The 14159-nt window shown below is 31.1% G+C and overlaps 1 pseudogene; it reads right to left on the bottom strand.

Annotated features, from left to right (window-relative positions):
• Nucleotides 1-13824, bottom strand: part of LOC149567571 (floricaula/leafy-like protein) — a 46080-nt pseudogene extending 32256 nt beyond the window's left edge.
• Between the last annotated feature and the right edge of the window lie 335 nt (nucleotides 13825-14159).

Raw genomic sequence — 14159 nt, 5'->3', positions numbered from 1 at the left:
GGGGTTAGTGCATCAATTAAGCACAAGGTGTCTACAATTCTATGACTCATCAAAAAGAATTGAAAAAGACCCATGCTTAGTTGGTGACACCTTTCAGCGGTTTCAAGAAGCATTCCAAAGGTTTCTTGAGAGCTCTTGATATTCAGGCATTCATAAAAGCTTAAATGAAAAGCTTAATGGAAGCTACAAGCTTAATGGAAGCCACGAGCTACAAGCTAAAATAGAAGCTTCAAAGCTTACATGTAGGAGAGAAGATTCATATGCTCATATATTTTTTATTTGCTTCTATGCTCCTTCTAGCACTTCTAATCACTTGGAGGATTCGATCGGCTTGGATTCTTGGAAGAATTGCGAATGATGGGGAAGGAAGGGATTTTCTATGGACTTCTGAGGCATGACAAATTAGCATCAGTGTCCAAGTGCACTCGTGATATTCTCATATGTCTTTTGCAACGTTCTAATTAACATCAGTTGACTAATAACTAACTAAAATTCTGTAAGTTAAAAGTCAACTATAATTCAATACTCAAATGATCATATTAATAATTCAATAATAATAACTTGTTAATATTTAATGACAAGCTATATTGAGAATCTTATTATTAAATTTTTAATGATCACATACATCACTCTGCAACAATGTTCTCATTTATATTTTAATAATAACAAGTTATAATAAATCCTCAATACCAAGTATTATTATCTCAATAAGTTTTCCCTATGTACGTTGATTCAGTTAACTGATAATCCTCCAAATTATTAACTAATCTCAATTAGATTGAACTTAATTGAATCAATTAATAATTATATAAACTTATCTATACTATCTTTCATTAATAATTTGTTAAACTTAACAATTATTAATAAATAATAACTCACTAATAATTTCAATATTCAATTATAATGATTGATATTCGAACCAATCAATGAATAACAACTAAATCATTAATATCTCTTTTCTTATAATTTTTTCTCACTTAAAAATCCATTTACTTAAATTGACTAATAATTAACTACACTTCTTCTACTATTAACTAATCTTAATTAAATTTGATTTAATTAGATTAGATAATAGACCATATAAAAACTAATACATATTAATAAGATTCTAATAAGGAAATATTGCAATAATATCTTTAATTCATTTCATGCTTTGATATATATATTATTTTTGTGAAGTTTAAGCATAAAGAACTCTTAGTTGTGAGAAATGGAGAAATATTTGTCCTTGGATAAAACAGTCTCAGTATGACGGTCATATCTCTCTAATGAACTGTTCGATCAGGCTGAAATTTAAATATGTTGGAGAGGGCCAAGTTGCGTCGATTCTAACCAGAGCGATCGAATAAATTCGATTACGATAAAAAGTTATGAATGACTGAGTTCGGGTCTATCCAAGGGGCAGCGACAAGACAATTTGTGATGAATTAAATTTTTTTTGTTAAAATAATTGTTCTCTAAATTTAACCATAAAAGGGTTTATTTATATGCATCTAAAAATATAATTGATAGAAAGATTACATCTAATCATTCAAATTTTCACCATAAAATTTCTATTTTAATTTTAAATCTTGTCTTTCTAATTTAATATAAATTTGAACTCAAACCCGATTAAAATTTAATTCCTTTTTCATTTGGAACAAGGGTTTTTCTATTGTTTTCTTTTCATCCAAATAAAATATCTAGATTCCAATTTCAAATACAGAGAGTATTCAAACACATAAAACAGATATGATGAAGACAAGAAGAGAAAGAGTGCAAAGGAAATGTGAGAATATCACGAGTGCACTTGGACACTGATGCTAATTTTCCATGCCTTAGAAGTTCATAGAAAATCCCTTCCTTCCCCATCATTCGCAATTCTTCTAAGAATCCAAGCCGATCGAATCCTCCAAGTGATTAGAAGTGCTAGAAGGAGCATAGAAGCAAGTAGAAAATATATGAGCATATGAATCTTCTCTCCTACATGTAAGCTTTGAAGCTTCTATTTTAGCGTGTAGCTCGTGGCTTCCATTAAGCTTGTAGCTTCCATTAAGCTTTTCATTTAAGCTTCTATGAGTGCCTGAATATCAAAAGCTCTCAAGAAACCTTTGGAATGCTTCTTGAAACCGCTGAAAGGTGTCACCAACTAAGCATGGGTCTTTTCCAATTCTTTTTGATGAGTCATAGAATTGTAGACACCTTGTGCTTAATTGATGCACTAACCTCTGTGTTGTTGACACATGTTAATTTCCATGCAAGCTTATAACTCCAATTTACTTTTTAAATAATTTCTATTTAAATTTTATAACTTTCATTTTAATTTTTATAACTTTTATTATTATTATTTTATTTATTACTTTATTATTATTTTATAATTATTATTAATTTTAATTTCTAGTTTTCTTTTATTTAATTCATTTTTTCCAATAATTCACATTTAATTAATTACAATCAAAATATCAAAGATCATGATATTTTATTAATTTTCTCAAATAAATAATTTATTAATTAAATCTATTTATTAAAACTTAATTAATGAAAAATTCACCATAGACCTCCAAGATAAAATATGAAAACCCATCATAGAACAAATCATACAAAATAAATCTAAAGGGTTAAAAATCACGAAATATGTCATCCGACACATTCGGTGGGTATTCAACTCAGATATTTGTCCTAATTTTTCAATTAGGACAAATGGCTCAAAGGTTTGGGATTTGGACTTGAGAATTTATCTCTCCTCTCTTATCATTGATATAATGTGATAGGGTACGCTCATCCTGGCAATTCAGAGAAGTCGATACCCGATACCTGCAACTTGCATAAAAATTATGCATGTACAAACACAATATATACTAAACTAAACAGACAATGGTAGGAAGTGGTGCATCGTGTAGATCCCGACTAGCAGGTGACTACAACTCCCTTCCTTAACCACATCAGACACGACATACAAAAGCAAACATGCAAGGCAAATACGCACACCATACACATGCAAGTATGGGGTAAGTATCCATAAGAAAGCACATATGATAATAAATCATCTTACTAATCATCATTAATAATTGAAAGCAATGTAATAATCATCATCAATAATTGTGAACACTAAAAATAATCATCATACATACATGAAATGTAGAGTCTAAGTAATCTCATCACATAATAAACTGAATCCATAGCACAATATCTAATAATCTCAAAAGAATGCTGTTAACCAACAACATAAAACTAGTTCTAAAAGAGTTCAGCAATGATAACAAAATGTGAACCAGGGGTAGGCACTACATCCACCCCCCCTAGGATTAGGCTTACTTCTGGAAGCCTACAGAAATGAAAAACTAAGATACTCACTATGTGGGTCCCATTGAACTCTTTCTCTCTGTAGGGAAACATGTTTCCATTCAAGATATTACAACACCCTTAGAGCAATATGATTCTGGTTTAATGGTAAACCGAAAACCATATCGATCCAACATTCATTCTTTTAACAACTACTAAAATAGATCCCTTAATTCATTCTAAACAAGAGCAACTTAATGATTGCAAAGATAAACAGAGGTTTACTACCTTACAACATAGATAAAAGATACATGTTTTGCAGCTAGAATGAGTTTCAATTTTTAGTTTTGCCTTCGTTTAGATTTTTAGTAAAATTTTTAGTTTTGAAAGCTAAGTGTTGAAATATAAAAAAAATATGCAAGTAACAGTTTTAAGTTCTATTTCAGTTCACCTAGTTTCAAGTTTCTAGTTTGAAAAAGATACACATGATAGTTTTAGGTTTTCATTTTATTTGACTAGTTAATAACTAGTAGCATTCCAATATACCCAGAGCTTCCAATGTTGAAACTCGGGCTCTGATACCAAATGTAATGCCCCGCCAAGGGATTCAAAATTTTTTATTAAGTTTGCCAAACAAATTTTTTTTTAAACATGAAAGATAAAATCATTCATAACATTTGCGAAAGCAATAGCAACAATTCAAATGAAAATAAACATAACATATATACATAACAGGCTACATTTTTTAAAGATTTCTTAACGTTGTATCACATCTAAATTAACTATTCATCTAACATCCCATCCTTATGAAATAACAATGATACATCCAATGTACTTAAATAATATACAAGTGTCTTTTTGTAATTATATTTTAGTTTAGCTCAATCATCCACTGTACATATCATAGGGTATGAAAAGCTTAAAAGAATAAATATCCAAGTAAATAAAGTACATCATCATTATCTAATATTAATCCATGATGCAATAACATAAATGAAACCACATATCATACATGATACATCATCAAAAGATATAAACATCCATCACAAAATATAACCATATATCACAAACATAAATAACTAAGTGCATGGTTTCTCCCAACCGTAAATAGCATCATTAGACCATCGTGGATCCTAGCCATCCCTTCGTGCGTAACATTCCAAAGCACCGAAGAGATCATCAGTATTAACATAGTAGGAATGTCACTCCTGAAACATCCTACTAACATGCAAAGTAAAGCATAATAAATCATCAACTAACATATGCAAAGTAAAGCAAATCATCAATATAAGAAACATACCAGTAAATACATCCATCATAAGGTATATTATCTATCATAATGCTCCAAGAACATAATGAAGAATAAATACCAACCAAGGATACTCCAGCCACGATGTCTCAGACGGATCTCAAATGATAAGAGTGGAAAATACACTACCACTCGACCGCGTGGAACCTAAGTGGTCCACTCCCATCGTGCTGAGGAGATAATCTCAAGTCCCAAATAGGATATCAATCACAACCAAAGTACTCTCTAAGTCCAGGAATCCTAAAAGTATACTAACTCAAAGGTTTCAATCACACACAAAACTGACATCTAATTCCTAGAGGCACACAAAGACATGTAGGAAACCTACTCTGCAAGCGGGAAAGTGTCATCGCAATTATCACGTACAAATTACCCTAGCAGTTAGCTAAACTTAATGGGTCCATACTGATCTCATGCGGCCACTAGGATCCTCTCATACTGACGAGGCATACTACGAAATGCACGGTCACAACCATGCGTTCTCACTACTCCCATCCTAGCCTGTACAAGCACTCAAGGCATGGGAAAGAACATCAAAACAATTATCTTTTTAGGTTCATTTAATCTCCATTTAGTGTGTAAATTTTATCACTTATTAACCAAACTTACAATGAGTTACCTTGGCAGCCACTTAGGGCCCCGACTCCCATTACAAGCTACTTCCCAACACTACAAGTAGATAACTTACCCTAAGCTCATGGAATCATAAATCTCAAAATAATAAAAGATAATCTATAATAAAATCATCAAATATGCATAAAAGCATCAAATATCCATAATAAGAATCATCAAATCTCCAAGATAAGAATTATCAAATCTCCATGAGCATCTAAAAAAGCATCCATAGAAAATCATGACCACAACAGTTCTCTATTGGCAACTGAAGGCATCACTGATAATCATAAGTATCAATTGGTTCTCAATAACCAAAATATATCTCAAGATAAATGGTTCTCAACAAGCAACCAAGAATATCTCAAAATCATACTGATCGAAGACTCCAAAATGGTTGAGTCAAACATGTCACAACATGACATCATCAAGAAATAAATCCATATTTCAGTCCCATCATGCCGACTAAAAAATAATTCAAGGATAACTGATCGATGACTCAAAAATGATTAGCTCAGGTGTCTTATATATCTTAGCTTCACACATGAAGATTGATGAATAACAATCAGTAGTACAAACATTTCATAGAGCATATGATCACATTACCATGGTTAGGCTTATAAAGATTGAGACCAAATAAAATCAACATGCCTTCACATCTCATAACCCCGAGCCTCTGGTAACAACTTAGGACTGGTCAACACTAGTTAACCCAAAACTCAAAACAAAAAGCATATAGATTACATGATGCAGACACATGTTTTGGTTTTTCTATCTTACATAGTTGAATCAAGTGTAGGGGTTTCCTATTTTCTGTTTGCAAGTATACTTTCAAGTGTCTTAAGTTTCATCATTTGACCTACGAGTCAACCCATTTGTTTCCCGATAGCATTATTCTTCCATTAATAAAAAATAATACTTTAAGAATAACTTAAAGATAAATATTCACTAAACTGATTATCATTGACCTTTAATTGTTCTCTTGATTTAACTATGATCTATATTCTAATTGATTAACTCTCCTTCATAAATCAAGGATCATTATTTATTCATAAAAGAACCAATTATCAAACTAATAAAAATTATATCTTTATTAAAATGATCAATTATATCAAACAATTAACATAGGTACACCATCCATGACCTATTAACATCTAATAGTTTCCAACTCAATAATACTAAGTCTCACCATTAAAACATCTAAGGTCGTTATTCAAGTCATAAAAATAAGACCTATCAACTTCAATGTCGACACTACACAACTTTACTAAAAGAATCGATATATCATATCGATTAAAACTTTGTTACATAATTTAATTAGAGTTAATTAGATTTAATTAATAATTTAGTTATGTAGCAAAGTTTTAATCGATATGATATATCGATTCTTTTAGTAAAGTTGTGTAGTGTCGACATTGAAGTTGATAGGTCTTATTTTTATGACTTGAATAATGACCTTAGATGTTTTAATGGTGAGACTTAGTATTATTGAGTTGGAAACTATTAGATGTTAATAGGTCATGGATGGTGTACCTATGTTAATTGTTTGATTTAATTGATCATTTTAATAAAGTTATAATTCTTATTAGTTTGATAATTGGTTCTTTTATAAATGAATAATGATCCTTGATTTATGAAGGAGAGTTAATCAATTAGAATATAGATCATAGTTAAATCAAGAGAACAATTAAAGGTCAATGATAATCAGTTTAGTGAATATTTATCTTTAAGTTATTCTTAAAGTATTATTTTTTATTAATGGAAGAATAATGCTATCGGGGAACAAATGGGTTGACTCGTAGGTTAAATGATGAAACTTAAGACACTTGAAAGTATACTTGCAAACAGAAAATAGAAAACCCCTACACTTGATTCAACTATGTAAGATAGCAAAACTAAAACATGTGTCTGCATCGTGTAATCTATATACTTCTTGTTTTGGGTTTTCGGTTAACTAGTGTTGACCAGTCCTAGATTGTTACCAGAGGCTTGAGGTTATGAGATGTGAAGGCATGTTGATTTTATTTGGTCTCGATCTTTATAAGCCTAACCATGGTAATGTGATCGTATGCTCTATGAAATGTTTGTATTACTGATTGTTATTCATCAGTCTTCATGTGTGCAACTGAGATATATGAGACACCTGAGCTAATCATTTTTGAGTCATCGATCAGTTATCCTTGGATTATTTTCTAGTCGCCATGATGGGACTGAAATATGGATTTATTTCTTGATGATGTCATGTTGTGACATGTTTGACTCAACCATTTTGGAGTCTTCGATCAGTATGATTTTGAGATATTCTTGGTTGCTTGTTGAGAACCATTTATCTTGAGATATATTTTGGTTATTGAGAACCAATTGATACTTATGATTACCAGTGATGCCTTCAGTTTCCAATAGAGAACTGTTGTGGTCATGATTTTCTATGGATGCTTTTTTAGATGCTCATGAAGATTTGATGATTCTTATCTTCGAGATTTGATGATTCTTATTATGGATATTTGATGCTTTTATGCATATTTGATGATTTTATTATGGATTATCTTTTATAATTTTGAGATTTATGATTCCATGAGCTTAGGATAGGTTATCTACTTGTAGTGTCGAGAAGTGGCTTGCAATGGGGGTCGGGGCCCTAAGTGGCTGCCAAGGTAACTCATTGTAAGTTTGGTTAATAAGTGATAACATTTACACACTAAATGGGGATTAAATGAACCTAAAAAGATAATTGTTTTGATGTTCTCGCTCATGCCTTGAGTGCTTGTACAAGCTAGGATGGGAGTAGTGAGAGCGCATGGTTGCGACCGTGCATTCCGTAGTATGCCTCATCAGTATGAGAGGATACTAGTGGTCGCATGAGATCAGTATGGACCCGTGGAGTTTAGCTAACTTTCAGGGTAACTTGTACGTGATAATTGCGATGACACTTTCCCGCTTGCAGAGTAGGTTTCCTACATGTCTTTGTGTGCCTCTGGGAATTAGATGTCGATTTTGTGTGTGATTGGAACCTTTGAGTTAGTATACTTTTAGGATTCCTAGACTTAGAGAGTACTTTGATTGTGATTGATATCTTATTTGGAACTTGAGATTATCTCCTCAGCACGGTGGGAGTGGACCACTTAGGGTCCACGTGGTCGGGTGGTAGTGTATTTTTCACTCTTATCATTTGAGATCCGTCCGAGACACCATGGCTGGAGTATCCTTGGTTGGTATTTATTCTTCATTATGTTCTTGGAGCATTATGATAGATAATATACCTTATGATGGATGTATTTACTGGTATGTTTCTTATATTGATGATTTGCTTTACTTTACATATGTTAGTTGATGATTTATTATGCTTTACTTTGCATGTTAGTAGGATGTTTTAGGAGTGACATTCCTACTATGTTAATACCGATAATCTTTTCGGTGCTTTGGAATGTTACGCATGAAGGGATGGCTAGGATCTATGATGGTCTAATGATGCTATTTAAGGTTGGGAGGAACTGTGCACTTAGTTATTTATGTTTGTGATATATGGTTAGCTTTTGTGATGGATGTTTATATTTTTTGATGATGTATCATGTATGATATGTGGTTTCATTTATGTTATTGCATCATGGATTAATATTAGATGATGCTGATGTACTTTATTTACTTGGATGTTTATTCTTTTAAGCTTTTCATACCCTGTGATATGTACAGTGGATGATTGAGCTAAACTAAAATATAATTACAAAAGGACACTTGTCTATTGTTTAAGTACATTGGATGTATCATTATTATTTCATAAGGATGGGATGTTAGACGAATAGTTAATTTTGATGTGATACAACGTTAAGGGATCTTTAAAAAATGTAGCCTGTTATTTATATATGTTATGTTTATTTTCATTTGAATTGTTGCTATTGCTTTCGCAAATGTTATGAATGGTTTTATCTTTCATGTTTTAAAAAAAAATTGTTTGGCAAACTTAGTAAAATTCTTTGGATCCCTTGGTGGGGCATTACATCTTTTCCAGTTCAAATTTTTTTTAAATGGCTATAGGTTGCACCTCTATCATAAACCATAGACCAAAGACGAGTTCCTACAATAGTTCCAATTGACATAGTTCTTGCAACAAAAGGTGCAAACCTTCTTCCTATAGTTGTACCATAAAAAACCTTCAATGAGTGCTCATAATAAAACCTCATCTAATCTTAGGTTCATTCTTTCATTCATTTTTCCTTTCCTTCATATCAACTCATCTCATTTCTTTATCTGTCATCCACTCACACTCCACATCGTGCACAAATTCTATTTTTACTACTTTCAATAAACTATATCATTGACACTTTTTATGCGTTCATCATACTTTATCACCTCATCAGTTTGCATACAGAAATACACTCTCAAATTTTAGGTACAACATTTTTCCTCTTTATTCATTTTTGGCACATAGGTTTCAATATCTATATATAATACTGCATTAAATGTATCGTTTAAGCCTAAAGCCAGTTTCTCATTTCTATGCCCAAATTTTTAAGTGTGGACACTTTTCAAAATTTAGTTAGGGGCTGAGAAAGTGTATTAATTTCCAAATGTCATCTCCATGTCACCTTAGTCATGTCCATGTTGTAGGTTGAACTTTAGCGGTGGTCTCATTTTTAATTTTTGAAAATTTTTTTGTATCTACCATACCTTTTCATTGTGATTTTGAAAAAGATCTCCACTAATTGACATGGCTAAAAAAGGACTATGATTTATGTTAGTGAAATAGGTTCGATTAATCCATTTTTTAACTTGTAATAGCACTTGTGAATCTTTTATGTGCTTTCCAAGTTACTATACAAACAAATATATATAGGAAATAAAGAGGCATGTCTCTCAAAGAGACATGTCCCCTGGACATATTAACTTATATTAGTTATAGTTATAACACAAGTAATATATTATAATAGTTTTATAACAAGATATATATATATATATATATATATCACTCTTAATATAAGTTAATTATTCCATATATAATATTTGTCATATATTATATATCTCATATATATAATATAATTTATCCGACAAAATTATAACATTAACACTCCCTCTTAATGAAGAAGGATAAAACACATAGATATTACACCATAGGTAATATTTTAAAATAATATATATATGAAATCTTTGATCAAAAGATTTCTAGAACATGATATCATGTAAGTATTGGCCAATCAGAATATCAATATATGATATTCACCAATTACTATTTGATATCATATTTGGTAACATGAGCATTGGCCTATCAGAATATCAATCAAATGATATTCACCAAATACTCTAAGTAATGGCCTATCAGAACATCAACTAAATGATATCCACCAAGTACTCAATGTGGTAATGGCCTATCAGAATATCAAGGCAAGATATACACCAAGTACCAAAAATATATCTATACAAGCAACTTGTAGATAATCAAATTAATGATATCAACCGCCTAGTTGTTGATTTATAAGATAAAGCCTTTACATGAAACAATTTTGCAAAAATGAATCATGCTACAAGTTATTGTAAGGACGTCACTTTACAACAACTTCTCCTAATACAAGTGATAATCATTTAGAAGTCGTCACTTCTTCATGATGTACACAGGGGACAGTCTCATACATGTATGACATCAAAAGTTTGCATGAAGTCTCCATGAATACTATCATGTGGTGTTGTCACAACATTCACCATAAAACATATTAGAGAGTAAGGTTTCTCACTCTTAGTTTGATATCAACTTTTCTGACCTCTTAGCACAAGGTTCTCTCCGATGAAGTATCATTTGAATCTGTTATCATCCTTCTAACCTCTTAGTAGCAAGTCATGTCATGGTTCCTTAGTTCAATGGTTATCCTGATAGCATAAGGCCTTCCAACCTACATACATGATATTTTATCCCATGAATCATAGTCCTTTAGCTGTTATTGTTTCTGATTAGTGGAGAATCGATCAACAAGGTCTACTCCTTCTCAACCAAGATCATCAAATTTTGATTTAAGCATTTTTATTTTATGTTCCCTCTCTTTCTCCAAGGTTACCTCTAATGAATTGTTAGACTCCCTCTCATTATCATCAAGGATATTTTCTTCAAGAGCCTCACATTATTCAACATAATCATCAGATGATTAACAAATCACAACTTCTTTGGAGATACTATCATAAGATTGAGTTTGTAAAATATTGGTAGCATGCCTAATGTTCCAATCTTATTTCCAAATGTTTCAAATGGCCAGCAGGGGAAGTATAAGTGTGCCACTTATAAACTTGAGGACTTGTTCGATCGCCTGAACGTCATAATGCTCCAATTGACAACCACTCAACAAAACACTGCAACATGGGTAACAATATATATATATATATATATATATATATATATATATATATATATATATATATATATATATATATATATATATATATATATATATATATATATATATATATATATATATATATATATATATATATATATATATATATATATATATATATATATATATATATATATATATATATATATATATATATATATATATATATATATGTATTCATTCTTTGACAATCATTAATAACATTTCTGACATTCCTCTTCTACGGTTGATGAAGATAATGACATAGGAATTATCTCATCATGCAATCACTAAATTAATGTATTCGGAAGGATAGCTATATATATATATATATATATATATATATATATATATATATATATATATATATATATATATATATATATATATATATATGTATGTATGTATGTATTCATTCTTTGACAATCATTAATAACATTTCTGACATTCCTCTTCTACGGTTGATGAAGATAATGACATAGGAATTATCTCATCATGCAATCACTAAATTAATGTATTCGGAAGGATAGCTATATATATATATATGTATTCATTCTTTGACAATCATTAATAACATTTCTGACATTCCTCTTCTACGGTTGATGAAGATAATGACATAGGAATTATCTCATCATGTAATCACTAAATTAATGTATTCGGAAGGATATATATATATATATATATATATATATATATATATATATATATATATATTCATTCTTTGACAATCATTAATAACATTTCTGACATTCCTCTTCTACGGTTGATGAAGATAATGACATAGGATAGCTATATATATATATATATATATATATATATATATATATATTCATTCTTTGACAATCATTAATAACATTTTTGACATTCCTCTTCTACGGTTGATGAAGATAATGACATAGGAATTATCTCATCATGCAATCACTAAATTAATGTATTCGGAAGGATAGCTCTAAAAATATTCTTCAGTCATCTAATGACATTCTAGAATGATTTCACAATAGTAGTAGTACCCCTCAACTTCCTATGGTTGTAATGAAAGTTTGAACCTCTTTAGTCAGAAGTGATGGTACAGCATCGTGATAACATTCTTTCCAAGGATAGTTTTCCATGAGTATCTCGGGGATGATTCTCTTATTTAGTGATTTAGGACAATTTATGAGATCCTCAAACCAATGAGTAACTGAAATACATACAACTTCCATTTGTATTCTTTCAATCATATTCCAATCAAATCTTTCAAAATAACATCCTCTTGAAAAATAACATCCTCTTTGCTTTATTCACCATAACAATATTAGATTCTGTATAATAGACTGTCATCTCAAAATTGACAATTTCATAAGCTTCAACTTAAAAATTTGGTTGTCTCCACTCTTAAGGTACATCAAATTTTGTAACATAAAAATTCAATCCAACGGTATCCATTTGAATCTGCAATGTCCACACGAGCACCTTCCTAGAGCAATAATTCAGCAACTTGAATTGCCCCACGCATAGTACTCCAGTGCAAAGCAGTCTAACCAGTGTGGTCAATAGCATTAACATCTGCCCCGTGCTGATCAAGGTCATGAAATTCTCATAATCAATACCAAAGATCAAAAATACTCATCTTTATTCCCAAACCCTCTATCTTCTTCTATAAGTAGATGGGAAATGTGTTTGAAAGCGATACTGTGTTCCTATGCTAGGTCAAAATGGATCTCCCTTGATTTTCTTGCTGACCCAATGAGAATTTCTGAGATGAATGGATATGATCCACTTTGAATAGGAGCATAAGATATCGTGGTTGATACTATGATGTGACTATCCCTCTATACAGTTTTGTGGTTGTTATTGTTTTTAAGTACGAGGTCAATCATCTGGTACCAGTAATGCTTGAATATTATCTGTCTTCACCAAAATAAAATTCTCCATTAATATTGACACGTTGCAATTATGATCTGTAATCATAGAGTGCTCTAAGAGGCCTTGCATAGATCACTTCCACTGCATACTCCTACCGCATTGATATTTTAAAAGAATGCATTTTATCTATCTGATAGTGGATATGGGAAATCGTGTGAGAGTTTTCCAATCGCAATAGTTTTCCATTTAATTTCCAACAAAATAATTCTTAATCTTTCCCTTCTAAGTGTGATCACCTGCTTCAGTAATAATGCCCAAAGTTTTATACCTATCTGATCCTCCATTTTGATCCCAAGTGTCGTATCTTCCCATATGCTCTGCTAATATTTGAGAGATGTCATCTTCAACAATACGGGCTTCTGTGATGCTTGTAATCTCTATCATACGATTAACATGGTGAAGTTCTGATCTTGCTCTATCTCAAATAAAAAGACCCGATAATAGTTGAGTCTAAACAAAAATATTTATTTATTTAATATCAAACCTATGAGACAAGTGATTATGTCCAAATCCAACCATGTAAGTGAAAATCTCACAAGTCCCAGCTAACGTATATTGCTCTGATACCATGTTAGTGAAATAGGTTCGATTAATCTATTTTGTAACTTGTAATAGCACTTGTGAATCTTTTATGTGTTTTCCAAGTTACTATACAAACAAATATATATAGAAAATAAAGAGGCATGTCTCTCAAAGAGACATGTCCCCTTGACATATTA

The sequence above is a fragment of the Cupressus sempervirens genome, chromosome 3 (assembly GCF_028749045.1).
Source record: "Cupressus sempervirens isolate cs-2001-9-10 chromosome 3, ASM2874904v1, whole genome shotgun sequence".
In the NCBI taxonomy this organism is placed as follows: domain Eukaryota; kingdom Viridiplantae; phylum Streptophyta; class Pinopsida; order Cupressales; family Cupressaceae; genus Cupressus; species Cupressus sempervirens.
This window is presented reverse-complemented; position numbering and strand designations above follow the sequence as displayed.